Below are 13,838 nucleotides of genomic sequence, written 5' to 3'. Positions count from 1 at the left end.
CCCAGAATTAGCTTTTAAGAACAATCTCATTTTTGGTCCTGATTTCTAAGAATTTGCAATGCTGTCTTAATTCTAAGAATGTACTACAAGCCAGAACAAAATATCAAGGCAATTCAGTGGTTTAAACATAAGGATGTAAATTCTGTGTCAAAGGAAAACAGTTTATAAATTCTGAATATGGTAACATTATCAACTTTATACCATTTATACAAGAATATAATGTTCATTAAAACTGTTTTTTGTTGTTTGTTTTTTGCAAGCAGGACCAGCAAGATGTTCCCTCTTTAGCCCTGGCATGCACATCTGAGCGGTCTGCTGTTTTGGAAAAGCTCATTTAAGCTCCCATGTCTGTGGATTCCATCGCCTGCTAACACATAGGATTGCAGACACTGTCTGGGGGTGTGGCAGGGTGGTGCAAAGGAAGAAGGGTTAGAGATGAGGAATCTGCAAGGAATCTGCCTGGTGAGAAACTTGGCTCCCACCGTGGTACTTTGTTCTCTCCACTTTTAGCCAACCTACTCATCAGCCAGAAGCTGGTCATCATGCAGGACCCCTGATTCTATGTGGGTTCACACATATTTACTAAATGTCACTGTCCCGGGGGCTCTGTGGGACACAGAGATGGAGGTGGAATGGATGGGCAGGAAATCAACTTCTTATGATGCATACCTTCTGCTACACATTTTGCGTGTTTTCTCATTGAAGGCTTTATACTTGTTCCCTTATCTTTCCCAGTTTACAGGTGAAGAAACAGAGGCTCGGAGAATTTAAGTACCTTGCTGAAGGTCAAACAAATCCGGGAGGATCCAGAACTTGAGCCGTGTCTATCTGAATTCAAAGTTTCAAGTCTTAGAGGAGGGAGAAAAACATGAGACAGAAGAAAGCTGTCGCAGAGAATAGAAGATTTCGAGAGCGGGTGAGGTGTGAAGAACCTCGTGCGTTTCAGGGAAGGGTTGGTGGACCTTGTGAACATTAAGGGACCTTGAAGACCCTTGAAAGAGCAGTTATGGGGTCTCCATCAAGGGGTTGGATGGAAGCCAGACAGCAAAGTGTTAAGGAGGAAGCAGACAGAAGTAGCTGCTCGGAGGGTATTTCTCGTAACTTACTCACGCTGACAGTGAAGAAAAACGAGTCAGAAACTTGAGGGAAAGTAAGGATCCAGAGGAGATATTTTCTCCTTAGGATGCAAAGATGTTGATAAGTTTGTGTGTCACGAGGAAGAGCCAATAGGAAGAGGAAAGAGGAGACAGAGGAAGTGCAGTGTCCCATCCAGGAGGGGTGGATGGCCGGAACCAGCACCTCTCATCCCCCTAGAGCCATCAGGAGGTGTTTGAAGTCCTGCCCTGCGCCCGCCCCAGGAGGGCAAGTCGGGGCTGGGGAGGCCGCGCGCATCTTCACTGCAAATCCTACAGCATCCCGCTCCTTGCCAGCTGGGGACAGGCCCATGTCCCCTAGATGCAAAGGGGGAGAAAAATGTAGCCTAGGTGAGGCCCAGGAGGAGGAATCAGGTTTGCGGGGCCAGCCTGCCAAGGCAGAGATGGGCAGAGCTTAGGGCAGGGTGGGCGAGCAGAAGGACCGAGGGATGGCAGTTGTTGGGTGGAGTGGTGCTGAAGGCAGCTGATGGGAGCCTGGGGGGAGGAGGCGGGCGCAGTGTGCTGGCCTGCAGGGGCTGGCGTCACAAGAAGCCCCTTCTAGGGCTGAAGAAAAGGGAGAGTAGATAAAATGATCAAGAACCTTTAAGGGAGAAAGCAGGGACTTGGAGCCCTAACAAATGAGGTTATTTTATTATAATAGTAGCAGAATACTTTGCACGTGAAAAATACGACGTACAGAGGAAGAAGTGGAACCAAGTATGTTTAAGGATGGTAATACCTCGTGGGAAAAATACAACACGGTTGGGAGCTGAAGTTAGGAAGTGCCTGGGGCCCTTCTGCGGGCTGTGTGGTTTAGAGAGATCTCTTCCCACACAGCCTGGGCTTTCTTATTGTCGGGGGGTTGGGGCTGCAGATGTGTCCCCAGCCCGGTGTCAGGCCTCAGGAAGCCTCAGGACCCCTGGCAGGAGGAGCCTCCTGGGGCTCCATTTTCTCATCTGTGAGGTGGGCGCTGACCCCCCACTCCCGGGCTGCAGGTACCATGAGACACCACCCCGGTGCTGGTCCTTGCCGAGGAGAGACCAGGAAATCCGGCCAACTTCCCAGAGGAATCCACACCGTCACGAGCTGCAGTGAAAATCACAGTGAGAGAGGTTTTCCACAAGAGCAGAAGAAAACTCTCACCTTTACCAAGATTTCTGCCCTAAACCCGACATGTTCCATTTGTCTACCCCTGACTCTGTTTGTTCCTTGTCTTCGTTAATGAACTGTCGGAGTTGGAAGGGTTGGATGAGGCCCAGCGGTCCTCACTGCTCCCTGTTCATTCCAATGATTATTTGACTTGACATTGTATATTTAATTATGGAGATCTTTAATATGTGCATCTTGTCAGCCCAAGGAATCAAAGTAATTTCAACATTATCCACTGTGTTAAGGTAAGCTCATCGCTTGCTGCAAGCAGTTAGGGTTTTTATCCATCAGTGACAGGGGACTTGTGCTGAGATGTGTCTCCCCTAGGGCTTTGGATGAACAAGCTAGTTTGAATGGACTTCAGTTTCAACAGACTCGCTCTCTAAGAAGGCTTGGGCAAGATGATTCCAATCTGTAATACATCAATACATCATCATGTGATGGATTTTATAAGTAGAAGAATGTAAGAACCTCGTGCCTGTGGGTTATTGTTATGTGTCTAAGCACCTCGGGAAATCATCTCTTTTTTTTTTTTTACATCTTTATTGGAGTATAATTGCTTTACAATGGTGTGTTAGTTTCTGCTTTATAACAAAGTGAATCAGTTATACATATGCATATGTTCCCATATCTCTTTCCTCTTGCGTCTCCCTCCCTCCCACCCTCCCTATCCCACCCATCTAGGTGGTCACAAAGCACTGAGCTGATCTCCCTGTGCTATGCGGCTGCTTCCCACTAGCTATCTATTTCACATTTGGTAGTGTATATATGTCCATGCCACTCTCTCACTTTGTCACAGCTTACCCTTCCCCCTCCCCATATCCTCAAGTCCATTCTCTAGTAGGTCTGTGTCTTTATTCCTGTCTTACCCCAAGGTTCTTCATGACACCTTTTTTCTTTCTTAGATTCCATATATATATGTTAGCATACGGTATTTGTTTCTCTCTTTCTGACTTACTTCACTCTGTATGACAGACTCTAGGTCCATCCACCTCACAACTAATAATTCAATTTCGTTTCTTTTTATGGCTGAGCAATATTGCATTGTATATATGTGCCACATCTTTATCCATTCATCTGTTGATGGACACTTAGGTTGCTTCCATGTCTTGGCTACTGTAAATAGAGCTGCAGTGAACATTGTGGTACATGACTCTTTTTGATTTATGGTTTTCTCAGGGTATGTGCCCAGTAATGCGATTGCTGGGTCATCTCTTTTTAATACCCCAATTGTGGTGTGAGCCTCGAGTGTGACGTGTCCCACACCTTGCAAAGTTCTCACCGTCGTCTGTCACATGGATTCTCCTCCTTAACATTACCTCCCGCATGTGGATGTCTCTGCTGTGAACACATCAGGGAAAGGGGATGCAACAGACTAAAGGGGAACAGATGCCCCTCACACTGGTCACTGTCTGTAACCATTGACAGGCCTTCTACATCCGAGCCAGCGCCGGCCGCGCTGTAGATTCTCTTTGCTCTAGTTCTTCAAGTTCTTTCCTCTGCGATCGGCTACTGATATGACCTTTTCTTGGTTTTCAAAACACTGCAAACTTTATTACAAATGTAAGGAGTGTTGCATTGGTCCCTAGGACCTTCCTGCTCTAAATTACTCTTCAGTGTTGTTTGGAGGTGGATCCTACCAGTCCTGGCTCTCTAGTCCAGAAGCAGTCTCTCAGGCCTTCGCATCCCTTTGTCAATTCAAATTGGAATTTGACAGCCAGGATGAAGAGGTAGTTTGCAGGCCACCATCTTGTACGGATGCTGGCAGTTAGTTGTGCTGCTTTGGTGAAGATCTTTTCTTTCATACTTGTTAAACATCAACAGCTTTTGGCAACTGATTCTGTAACTGGAGTTCTATAATAACTGCTTGGATTTGTGTCACTGGCAGCTTTGATCAACACATCTACGCCCCACCTGAAGCTGACCAAAGAGACCCAGGGGTAACCAGAGTCCTGGTCTCAGGGGTATCTCATATGTTAACCAGCCTCATTTGTGGATTTCTTGGTTCCCCTTAATTTACCTGTTTAAAAATGCTGTCCCTAAATACAGGTGCTATTCATCATTGTTGGCCCCCTGTTCCTAACAGAAGTGTGCTGTGAGTACGGAGTGGAAGCCTGTTAATCCGAAAGCTGGTGGGTCACAGGGGCAGGTGTGGAGCAACATGATGGGCTGCTGCTGCCATCTTGTGGTGAGAATTTTCACTGCTGGTGCAAAATGATTCTTGGGTTGATTGTTCCAAATGTATTTTGTCATTTTATTGGTGCAACGTTTCTTAGAAACCGAGTTGCAAACAATAATGAAAAATGCATAGATTTGGGGATAAAACCCTTTGACTCTTTGTTATTATATGAAAGTCACCTGGAAACGAGATCTTTAGTTACGTGACACAGGTTCTGGATCACTTTGGGTAAGCTTTGGATGGGCCAAGAAAATGAGAAGAGTAGTTGCATCTTGAAGGCGGGTCAGGGATTTACTGGAATGCGTCATGAGGGAATCTTCTGGGGTGATGGTAATATTCCATATCATGAGTGGGGCTTGGGCTTAGGGGGTGAGCATTTATTAGCACCCATTAAATGATATACTTAGGATTTGTGCATTTCATTGTGTGTGAACTTTACCTCCAAAGAATAAAATGGGGCCACAGACAAATATTGTACTCTAATGAATGACATTTGGAAATGGACTGAAGTCTGCTTCTTTTAAATGAATCAAAAAATAATAAGATGGATTGGTGTGTGGGTAGGGGAGTGATCAGTGGAGAGGTAAGTGATAAAGCAAGCACAGTGCAATGTGAATTGTAGACTCTAGATGATGACCAACATGGGTGTCCACTCTGAAATGCTTTCAGCTTTTCCGTATGTTTGAAAAGTTTTGTGATAAAATGTCAGAATAAAAATAATTCTGTATTAAGTGCTGGGCACTTTAAATTTGCTTATATCATTAGGTGTAGCATCACTTTTTGAGGTAAGTATTATTATTATCTTAAAATATATATTAGGAAACTGGGTTTCAGAAGGTTTGAGGAAGTTGACTGAACTTACACAATTAATAGGCAGTAGAACTCACATCGACACCCCCTGAAATGCCTCTCCTTTTACAGATTAAAAAATCAGGCCGTCTTTTGAAAGTTAAGGGAGGTGTGGAGCGGTGAACACGTCCTGGGGCTGGAGCCGAGACTCCATGCTCCTGACTCTGAGTCAGAGGTCATTCTTCCCGAGGAAGATCAGCTTATCCTCAAATAGCAGCTGCTGTTGAGAATTTCCAGAGCCCCCCGAGCATTTGCCCCAAATGTCAGGCCTCTACCCTCACTTTAGTGTAGGAACAAACCATTCCTTGCACTTGATTTTATCTCCAAGTGGTTGCGATTTACAGGTAGGACTGCGCTAGTTCTCAGTGTGAAGTATTTCAATATTAGTTTAAAAATCCCATAAAGGGCTTCCCTGGTGGCCCAGTGGTTGAGAGTCCACCTGCCGATGCAGGGGACACGGGTTCGTGCCCCAGTCCGGGAGGATCCCACATGCCGCGGAGTGGCTGGGCCCCTGAGCCATGGCCACTGAGCCTGTGCGTCCGGAGCCTGTGCTCCGCAACGGGAGAGGCCACAGCAGTGAGAGGACCGCATACTGCAAAAAAACAAACAAACAAACAAAACCCTCTGTTTTTGTTTCCTCAATAAATCTAATTATTAAGCTTTAAATTTGTTAACTTTCTAAACTAAATATGTTGTATCATAGTGAAAATCAATTTTTTCTAGGACAGCTGAAAGGTTACATTTATACATAAAATGTTGCATTCAAATTTCTTTTCATTTGCTAATACCTCTCATTGATTCACAGAGGTAAACATCACTTCATCCATGGATCTGACTTTTCTCTGATGTCTCATGGTCATTCTCACCAATTCTTCTTACCTCCTAAAATCTTTAGCAATCCCATTATTCCACAAAAGCAAAAACCTTCCTTGGGCCTTTTCCTCAGAACATTGATTATTACCACATTTTAAATGGGAGATTGCAATAAGTTAGGAGAAAATGCCACAAGGGTCTCTCTCTTTTTTTTTTTTTTTTCACATCTTTTATCAGCCTCTGCTTGCACTCTCTGTTCAAAGATTTTTGTACAGCACATTGATGGAAGATGCCAGTTGTTTCTCTCCCTGGGGCAAAAGACAGATTAATTACCTGACAAATAAAATAAAGACAGTGTCTTGCTCTGTTCAAATGTTAGACAGTATTGTTTGCATCATACTTTAAAAGTTTCAGGTGAGTGAAGCTTAAGATTCCTAAGCTTTAATCGATACTTGCCCCACGCACAGCACCCAACAGGACTGCTTTACATAACCCCATGAGACTTTTGTGTGCAAGTGGAACAGATAAAAATATAAAACTATTGCTGTCTGTGTCATAAAAATGATTTTTTGTCTCATTTAAAATACTTTTTTGTAAAATCAAAAAACATGTCAGGCTAAAATATTGGAATTTCAAATATGGTAAAATCTAAGACCCTTCAAATTTCTTTCCATTATTGGTGATGATGGGCGCCACACGAGATATGACTTCATTAAACAGAATAGGTAAGATTCCTTCATAGACCTGATTGGAGAATATGAAAATAATCCCTGGAAAAATCTGGACATTCTCTAGTTATCCAGTATTGGGTAAGATGATAGTAAGGGCCCCTCATTGTCCTATATGTGAATGCAGGTCAATTGTGAGAGGTGAGGATAAAACAAGCAGCCTAAATATCCTTTCTATTTGTTTGTTGTACTACTAGTAGAAAGAGGAAGGGTCAACATATCACCATGGTTGATGCAGGAAATAAGCTGCTTGAAACGACACAGAAATGTACCTGCTTGTATTTTCTGTGCAGTTACCCTCTCTTTTGGTGTGCCCTGATACCTCCCTCAACTTATGTACCAACTCCAGCAGCATTAAACAGAAATCCAAAGAGATCTATTTTTTGGAATTATGAGGAAGGGAAGAGTCGAAAATTTTATAGCATGTTTTATACAAATATACACGTCACCATCTTTTTCTATGTGATGCCATGCATGGAAGGTCAGGAGCTTCAGGGGCTTCTGGAAGCACCAAGGTCTGTGGTGTTCATCACGGGTGCATTCATGGGCAGGAAGAGAGAAGGGCCCTATCTTGGTCACTTTCTCAATGCTAGTAGCTACAAAAAGAAGAGGACAGCAGACATCTTAGGGAGAAGAGCGAACACTAAATGAAATGTCCTAATTATTCTAGGGAACCTCTCATGATAGCCTCCCATAGCTCCTCAAATCCCTACGTACTTGCACAAGGGATAGTGTAGTATTACTGGAGCGTGTGACTGCAGATTAACATTATTTTTGTTGAAAAATATAAAAACAGGTTCAAGTGACAGGGTTTGAAATGGGTTCACAGTGGGAGGGAAACTAATGTAACAATGTAGGGAGAACCCTTTGGATGATTTCATCATGTTTTTATTTTTATTTCTTTTGCTGCTTCAGAATCTGCAGTAGTCATTGATGGGTTCCATGATGCAGTCCCGCTTCTTATAAGTTTTAGGTGGAATACCCCATTAGGACGAAGTGCACGTGAGGACGGTTAGTGAGTCAAACCCCTCTGCCCTCTGTCAGCAGTGGGTGCAGAACGATAGAGATCACGTGCTGTCAGCCTTTGATGTGCAAAGTTTTCACTTTATGAATAATATTTTTTTTTGTTTGCAGGTCAGGAACTTTGGTCTCAATATCCCTGTTTAAAGTGTTATCACATGTCTGCCAGAAAGAATTGCTGATGACACTGGAAAAAATTGAGGGTTATCCTTAACAATTAAGGGTTTCTCAGCAACATGAATGGACTTAGAAATTGTTATACTGAGTGAAGCAAGTCAGACACAGAAAGACAGATATCATATGATATTGCTTACATGCGGAATCTAAAAAAAAATGGTAGAAAAGAACTTCTTTACAAAACAGAAATAGAGTCATGGATATAGAAAACAAACTTATGGTTACCAGGGGATAAGTGGGGGAGGGATAAATTGGGAGAATGGGACTGACATATACACACGACTATGTATAAAATAGATACGTTTTGGCATGGACCTGCTGTATAGCACAGGGAACTCTACTCATTGCTCTGTACTGGCCTATATGGGAAAATAATCTTAAAAAAAACACAAGGGTTTCAGGATTATATAATAAATGTGCAAAACATTTAACATGAAAGGAAAAATAAATTAACCATGTGATCCCTGTTATGGTATAAACATTTCGTGCCTCTAGTTTTCAAATTTTGAAAACCAGCTCCCTTGTTGATGGTATTAGGAGGTGGGGCTTTTGGGAGGTGATTAGGTCATGAGGCCAGAGACCTCAAATATGGGATTAGTGACCTAATAAATGTAGCACACAAAAGATCTTATGCCCATTACATCATTTAGTTGCAGAACCAGAAGACCCACATTATGAACCAGAAATTTGGCCCTCACCAGGCACTGTCAGACGGCAACTTTTTTTTTAAAATTAATTAATTAATAGGCTGTGTTGGGTCTTGGTTGCGGTGCGCAGGCTACTCATTGGGTGGCTTCTCTTGTTGCAGAACGTGGGCGCTGGCGTGTGGGTTTCAGTAGTTGTGGCACGTGGGCTCAGTAGTTGTGGATTGCCAGCTTGAGAATGCTGGTTCAGTATTTGTGGCGCACGGGCGTAGTGGATCTGCGGCATGTGGGATGTTTTCAGACTAGGGCTCGAACCTGTTTCCCCTGTTTGGCTGGTGAATTCTTAGCCACTGCGCCACCAGAGAAGCCCTAAATGTGTGACTCCGTTTCTCTTCTTTAATTAGTTCATGTGTAGCCATTTTTATTTTTATTTTTATTTTTATTTTTATTTTATTTATTTATTTTTTTGCTGTACGCGGGCCTCTCACTGCTGTGGCCTCTCCCGCTGCGGAGCACAGGCTCCGGACACACAGGCTCCGCGGCCATGGCTCGCGGGCCCAGCCGCTCCGCGGCATGTGGGATCTTCCGGGATCGGGGCACGAACCCGTGTCCCCTGCATCGGCAGGCGGACTCTCAACCACTGCGCCACCAGGGAAGCCCCCATGTGTAGCCATTTTTAGATTCCACCTCTAAGTGATATCTTATGATAAATCTCTTTTTCTGTCTGACTTATGTCACTTAGAATGATAGTCCCTAAGTCCACCGGAGGTGCTGCAACTGGCCTTATTTCATTGATTTCATGGATGATTAACATTCCACTGTACATAAGTACCACATCTTCTTTATCCATTTTTCCTTCCAAGTACATTTAGGTTGTATCCAAGTCGAGGCTCTTGTAAACAGAGATACACTAAAAGTTGGGTTCTCTGTGTCCTGTCGAATTTTGTTTTTCCCAAGACATACACCCATGAGTGGAAGTGCCGTATGCTCTGTAGCTCTGTTTTTTAGATTTTTTAGGAAGCACAATACATTCCTCCAGAGTTGCCATTGGCAATTTATGTTCCTAGCGTCAGAGAAACAGGGCTCCCTTTTCTCCACGCCCTGTCCTGCTTTTCTGGTTTTTACACTTTGTGATGATGGCCGATCTGACTGATGCGAAGTGTTGATATTTGTTGCCCGCCTGTTTGGTTGGCAAAAAAGGGAGTATGCATTTTTCCTGAACATATTCAGAAAAAAACGCATACCCCCTTTTTGGCCAAATGGATCATTGGCATAGTTCAGCCGCTTTTCATGTGCTTTAACTGCGAGTCCAATCTACCTCTTGAAATCCCTCTGTGCAATTCTGCCTTGCTTTCAAGTCCTTTTCGATGACTTACCTCACGATGATATTTTTCGATGATAGATATCCTTTACCACCTTGAAGGTTTGAAAATTTCAGGGCCCTGAGGTGGATTTTTCATATTTTGTGGGGAACAGGCCACAGAACAGCAGCATTGCTTAAAACCCTATTCTGATTCCGGGGGCAAGGTGAGCCTTTGGTCAAATCCTCTTCCTTATTGGAAATTAGAGTGGCATGTGCCTGTTGAAAAACCTAGGGTTTGTCTCTTATTGCCCTCATTCAGCTTCATTCTCCGGACAAATTCCAAACTGAGAAACAGGATGTTGAAGGTGCTAATGTCCCCGAGTGGGGAGATAGTTAGGAAAGAGGCTCGAGGCGGGAAGCCGACCACCAAGAGATGAGGAGATGAGGTGCCTTTTCCAAACTCTTCCCGGTCACACAGTGTACCATACTCTGGGTGTCCAATGAATCTTTTAGCTGTAGGATGAGTCCCCTGCCCCTGGAGATTTGGGACCTACGGAAGGGTGAACAAGCATATTACTGTAAAGGGGCTGCATTTGCTCACCCATCCTCACCAAGCCTCTCAGCCCCACGAGTGTCCATCCAGCCTTAGGTCCCATCCAACTCTGGGTCTAGATGTGTTCAACTGAGGATGCATCACAGCCCCTGAACGAATTCTGTAAGAATTTCTCTCTCACTCACTGTCTTTGTTTGTTTGATTGTTTGTTTTTTGGAATTTATTTTTATAATGGGGTGTAGGTGATTTTCAGTGCTATGTTTCTTGCTGCTGTACATCCACTTGATTCACTTACAGAGAGACATCAATAAATTATTTTTCTGATTCTGACCAGTTGTATATAATCTTTTCCGGTGTGTAGTGTGCTGAGTCCAGTCCTTTGAGCTTTAGAGTAAGCCTTGTTGATTGCCTATTTGGTCTATGGAAGGGTATCTGTGCTCATTTCAAACTCCTGGTTTATGCCTCACCTCAGCCGACCTTTGCACTCTAGCAGTCATAAGTGTGTTTTCTAAATGTGTGATTCTGTGTCTCTTTTGACATTTAGTTCATGTGTCACAATTTTGATATTCCACCTATAACTGATATCTGATGATAAGTCTCATTTTTCTGTCTGACTTATGTCACTGAGAATGATCGTACCTAAGTACACCCGAGTTGCTGCAACTGGTCTTATTTCATTGATTTCATGGCTGAGTTATATTCCATTGTACATAAGTATCACATCTTCTTTATCCATGTTTTCCTTCAAAGGAGATTTCGGTTGTATCCAAGTCGTTGAAGGAGTTCTGCCGCTTTCCATGTGCTTTCGAGGCGAGACCAATCTCCCTCTCGAAATCCCGTTCCTGCAATTCTGCCTTGCTTTCAAGTCCTTTTTCGTGACTTACTTCAAGGTATTTTTCCACGTTAGGTATCTTTTACAATGCTGCAGGATTGTGAATTGCAGTGCCCCTGAGCTCCACTTTTCAACTTGTTTCTTTTCGAACTGGCCACCAAACAGCAGGATTGCTTCAAGCCCTATTCTGGTTCCGAGGGCAAGCTGAGCCTTTGGTCCTTTCCTCTTCCTGATTGGAAATTAGAGCGGCATGTGCCTGTCCAAACACCTCGGGCTCGTCTCTCATTGTTCCCACTCTTCCCCTTCAACCTCCAGACAATTTCCAAACTGTGCGAAAGAGGATGTTGAAGGTGCTGACTTCCCCTGGTGAGTAGATTGTTAGAAAAGAGGCTGGAGTTGGGACCCGAGCACCAGGAGATTAGGAGAGGAGGTGCCTTCTCCAAACTCTTCCCGATCAGACGGTGTACCATCCTCTGTGTGTCCCGTGCATATTTTAGCTCTAGGAAGATTCCCCTGCACCTGGAGATTTGGCACGCTTGGAATGGGGCCAGGCAGTATTATTCTAAAGGTGCTGCATTTGCTGGCCCATCCTCGCCAATTTTCTCACTCCACGAGTGTCCATCCTTAAGTCCCATCTATCTGTGAGTCTAGATGTGATCAATCCAGGTTGCATCAGAGACCCTGAAGGAATTCTGTTCGAATTTTTCTCTCTCTCTCACTGTCTTTTTAAAATATTTTTTTGTAATTTATTTTTATAATGGGGTACAGCTGGTTTTCAATGTTGTGTTTCTTGCTGCTGTACATCTTCTTGATTCAATAACAGATAGACCTCAATAAATTCTTTTTTAGATCCTTACCAGTCGTATATATTCTTTTCTGGTGACTAGAGTATTGTGAGTCCAGTTCTTTGAGCTATAGAGTAGGTCTTGTCGATTAGCTATTTGGTTTGGAACCGTATCTGTGCTAATTTCAACCTCATGGTTTATGCCTCACCCCACCCCACCTTTCACCTTTAGCAGCCATAAATGTGGTTTATAAATGTGGTTTGTAAATGTGTGACTCTGTTTCTGTTTTGTAATTTAGTTCATGTGTAGCCATTTTTAGATTCCACCTGTAAGTGATATCTCATGATAAGTCTCTTTTTCTGTGTGACATGTCAATTAGATGATAGTACCTAAGTCCACATGAGTTGCTCCAACTGGCCTTATTTCATTGATTTCCTGGCTGAGGTATATTCCATTGTCTGTAAGTGCCACATCTTCTTTATCCATTTTTTCCACCCAAGGACATTTATGTTTTATCCAATTCAAGGCTCTTGTAAACAGAGAAGCACTAAACTTTGGGGTGCTTGTGTCCTGTAGATTTTTGGTTTTCACAGGATATACGCCCATGAGTGCAAGTGTGGTATGCTCTGTATCTCTGTTTTTTAATTTTTTTAGGAAACACAATACACTTCTGCAGCCTGGCCGTTGGCAATTTACATTCCCACCATCAGCGTAACAGGGTTCCATTTTCTCCAAGCCCTGTCCTGCATTTCTGGTTTTTACATTTTGTGAGGATAGCCCTCCTGACTGATTCGAATTGATACCTCTTTGTAGTGTTGATTTGCATGGCCAGCCTGTTTTGTTGGCCAAAAAGGGCGTATGCGTTTTTCCTGAATATATTCAGGAAAAACGCATACGCCCTTTTTGGACAACTGCGTTATTGGTGAAGTTCAGCTGATTTTTCATGTGCTTTAATGGCTAGTTCAATCTACCTCTTGACATTCCTTTCCTGCAATTGTGCCTTTCGTCAAAATCCTTTTCCATGACTTACCTCAAGACATTTTTCGATGATAGGTATCATTTTAAACCCTGCAGGTTTGTGAATTGCAGTGCTCCTGACCTCCATTTTTCAACTTGTTTCTTTGAGATCTAGCAACAAAACAGCAGCATTGCTTCAAGCCCTATTCTGGCTCCGGGGGCAAGGTGAACCTTTGGTTAATTCCTCTTACTAAATGGAAATTAAAGTGGCATTTTCCCGTCCAAACACCTAGGGCTTGTCTCTCATGGTTCTCCCACTTCCCCTTCATCCTCTGGACAAATTCCAAGCTGTGTGAAACTGGATGTTGAAGGTGCTGACTTCGTTATGTGGGGAGATTGTTCAGAAAGAGGCTGGTGGGGGGAACCTGAGCACCTGGAGGTGAGGAGATGAGGTGCCTTTTCCAAACTCTTCCTGATCAGATGCTGTACCATCCTCTGGGTGCGACAGGCATGTTTCAGCAGTAGGAAGGGTCCCCTGCAAGTAAGGGGAACACCAGGGATCTTTCCAAATCAGTGTCTCCCAGAACCCCAAACCTGGGGAAGTTTTAAGCTACGGGTACATGCATGTATGTTCATGAAGGGCCTTGGGCAGTAGGCAGAGTCCAAGCTTTAGATGACTGAGGGTCAGAAGTGCTCACCATCAGCCTCCCTTAAGT

Source organism: Mesoplodon densirostris, chromosome 9 (genome assembly GCF_025265405.1).
Source record: "Mesoplodon densirostris isolate mMesDen1 chromosome 9, mMesDen1 primary haplotype, whole genome shotgun sequence".
NCBI lineage: Eukaryota > Metazoa > Chordata > Mammalia > Artiodactyla > Ziphiidae > Mesoplodon > Mesoplodon densirostris.
Note: the sequence above shows the minus strand (reverse complement) of the source record.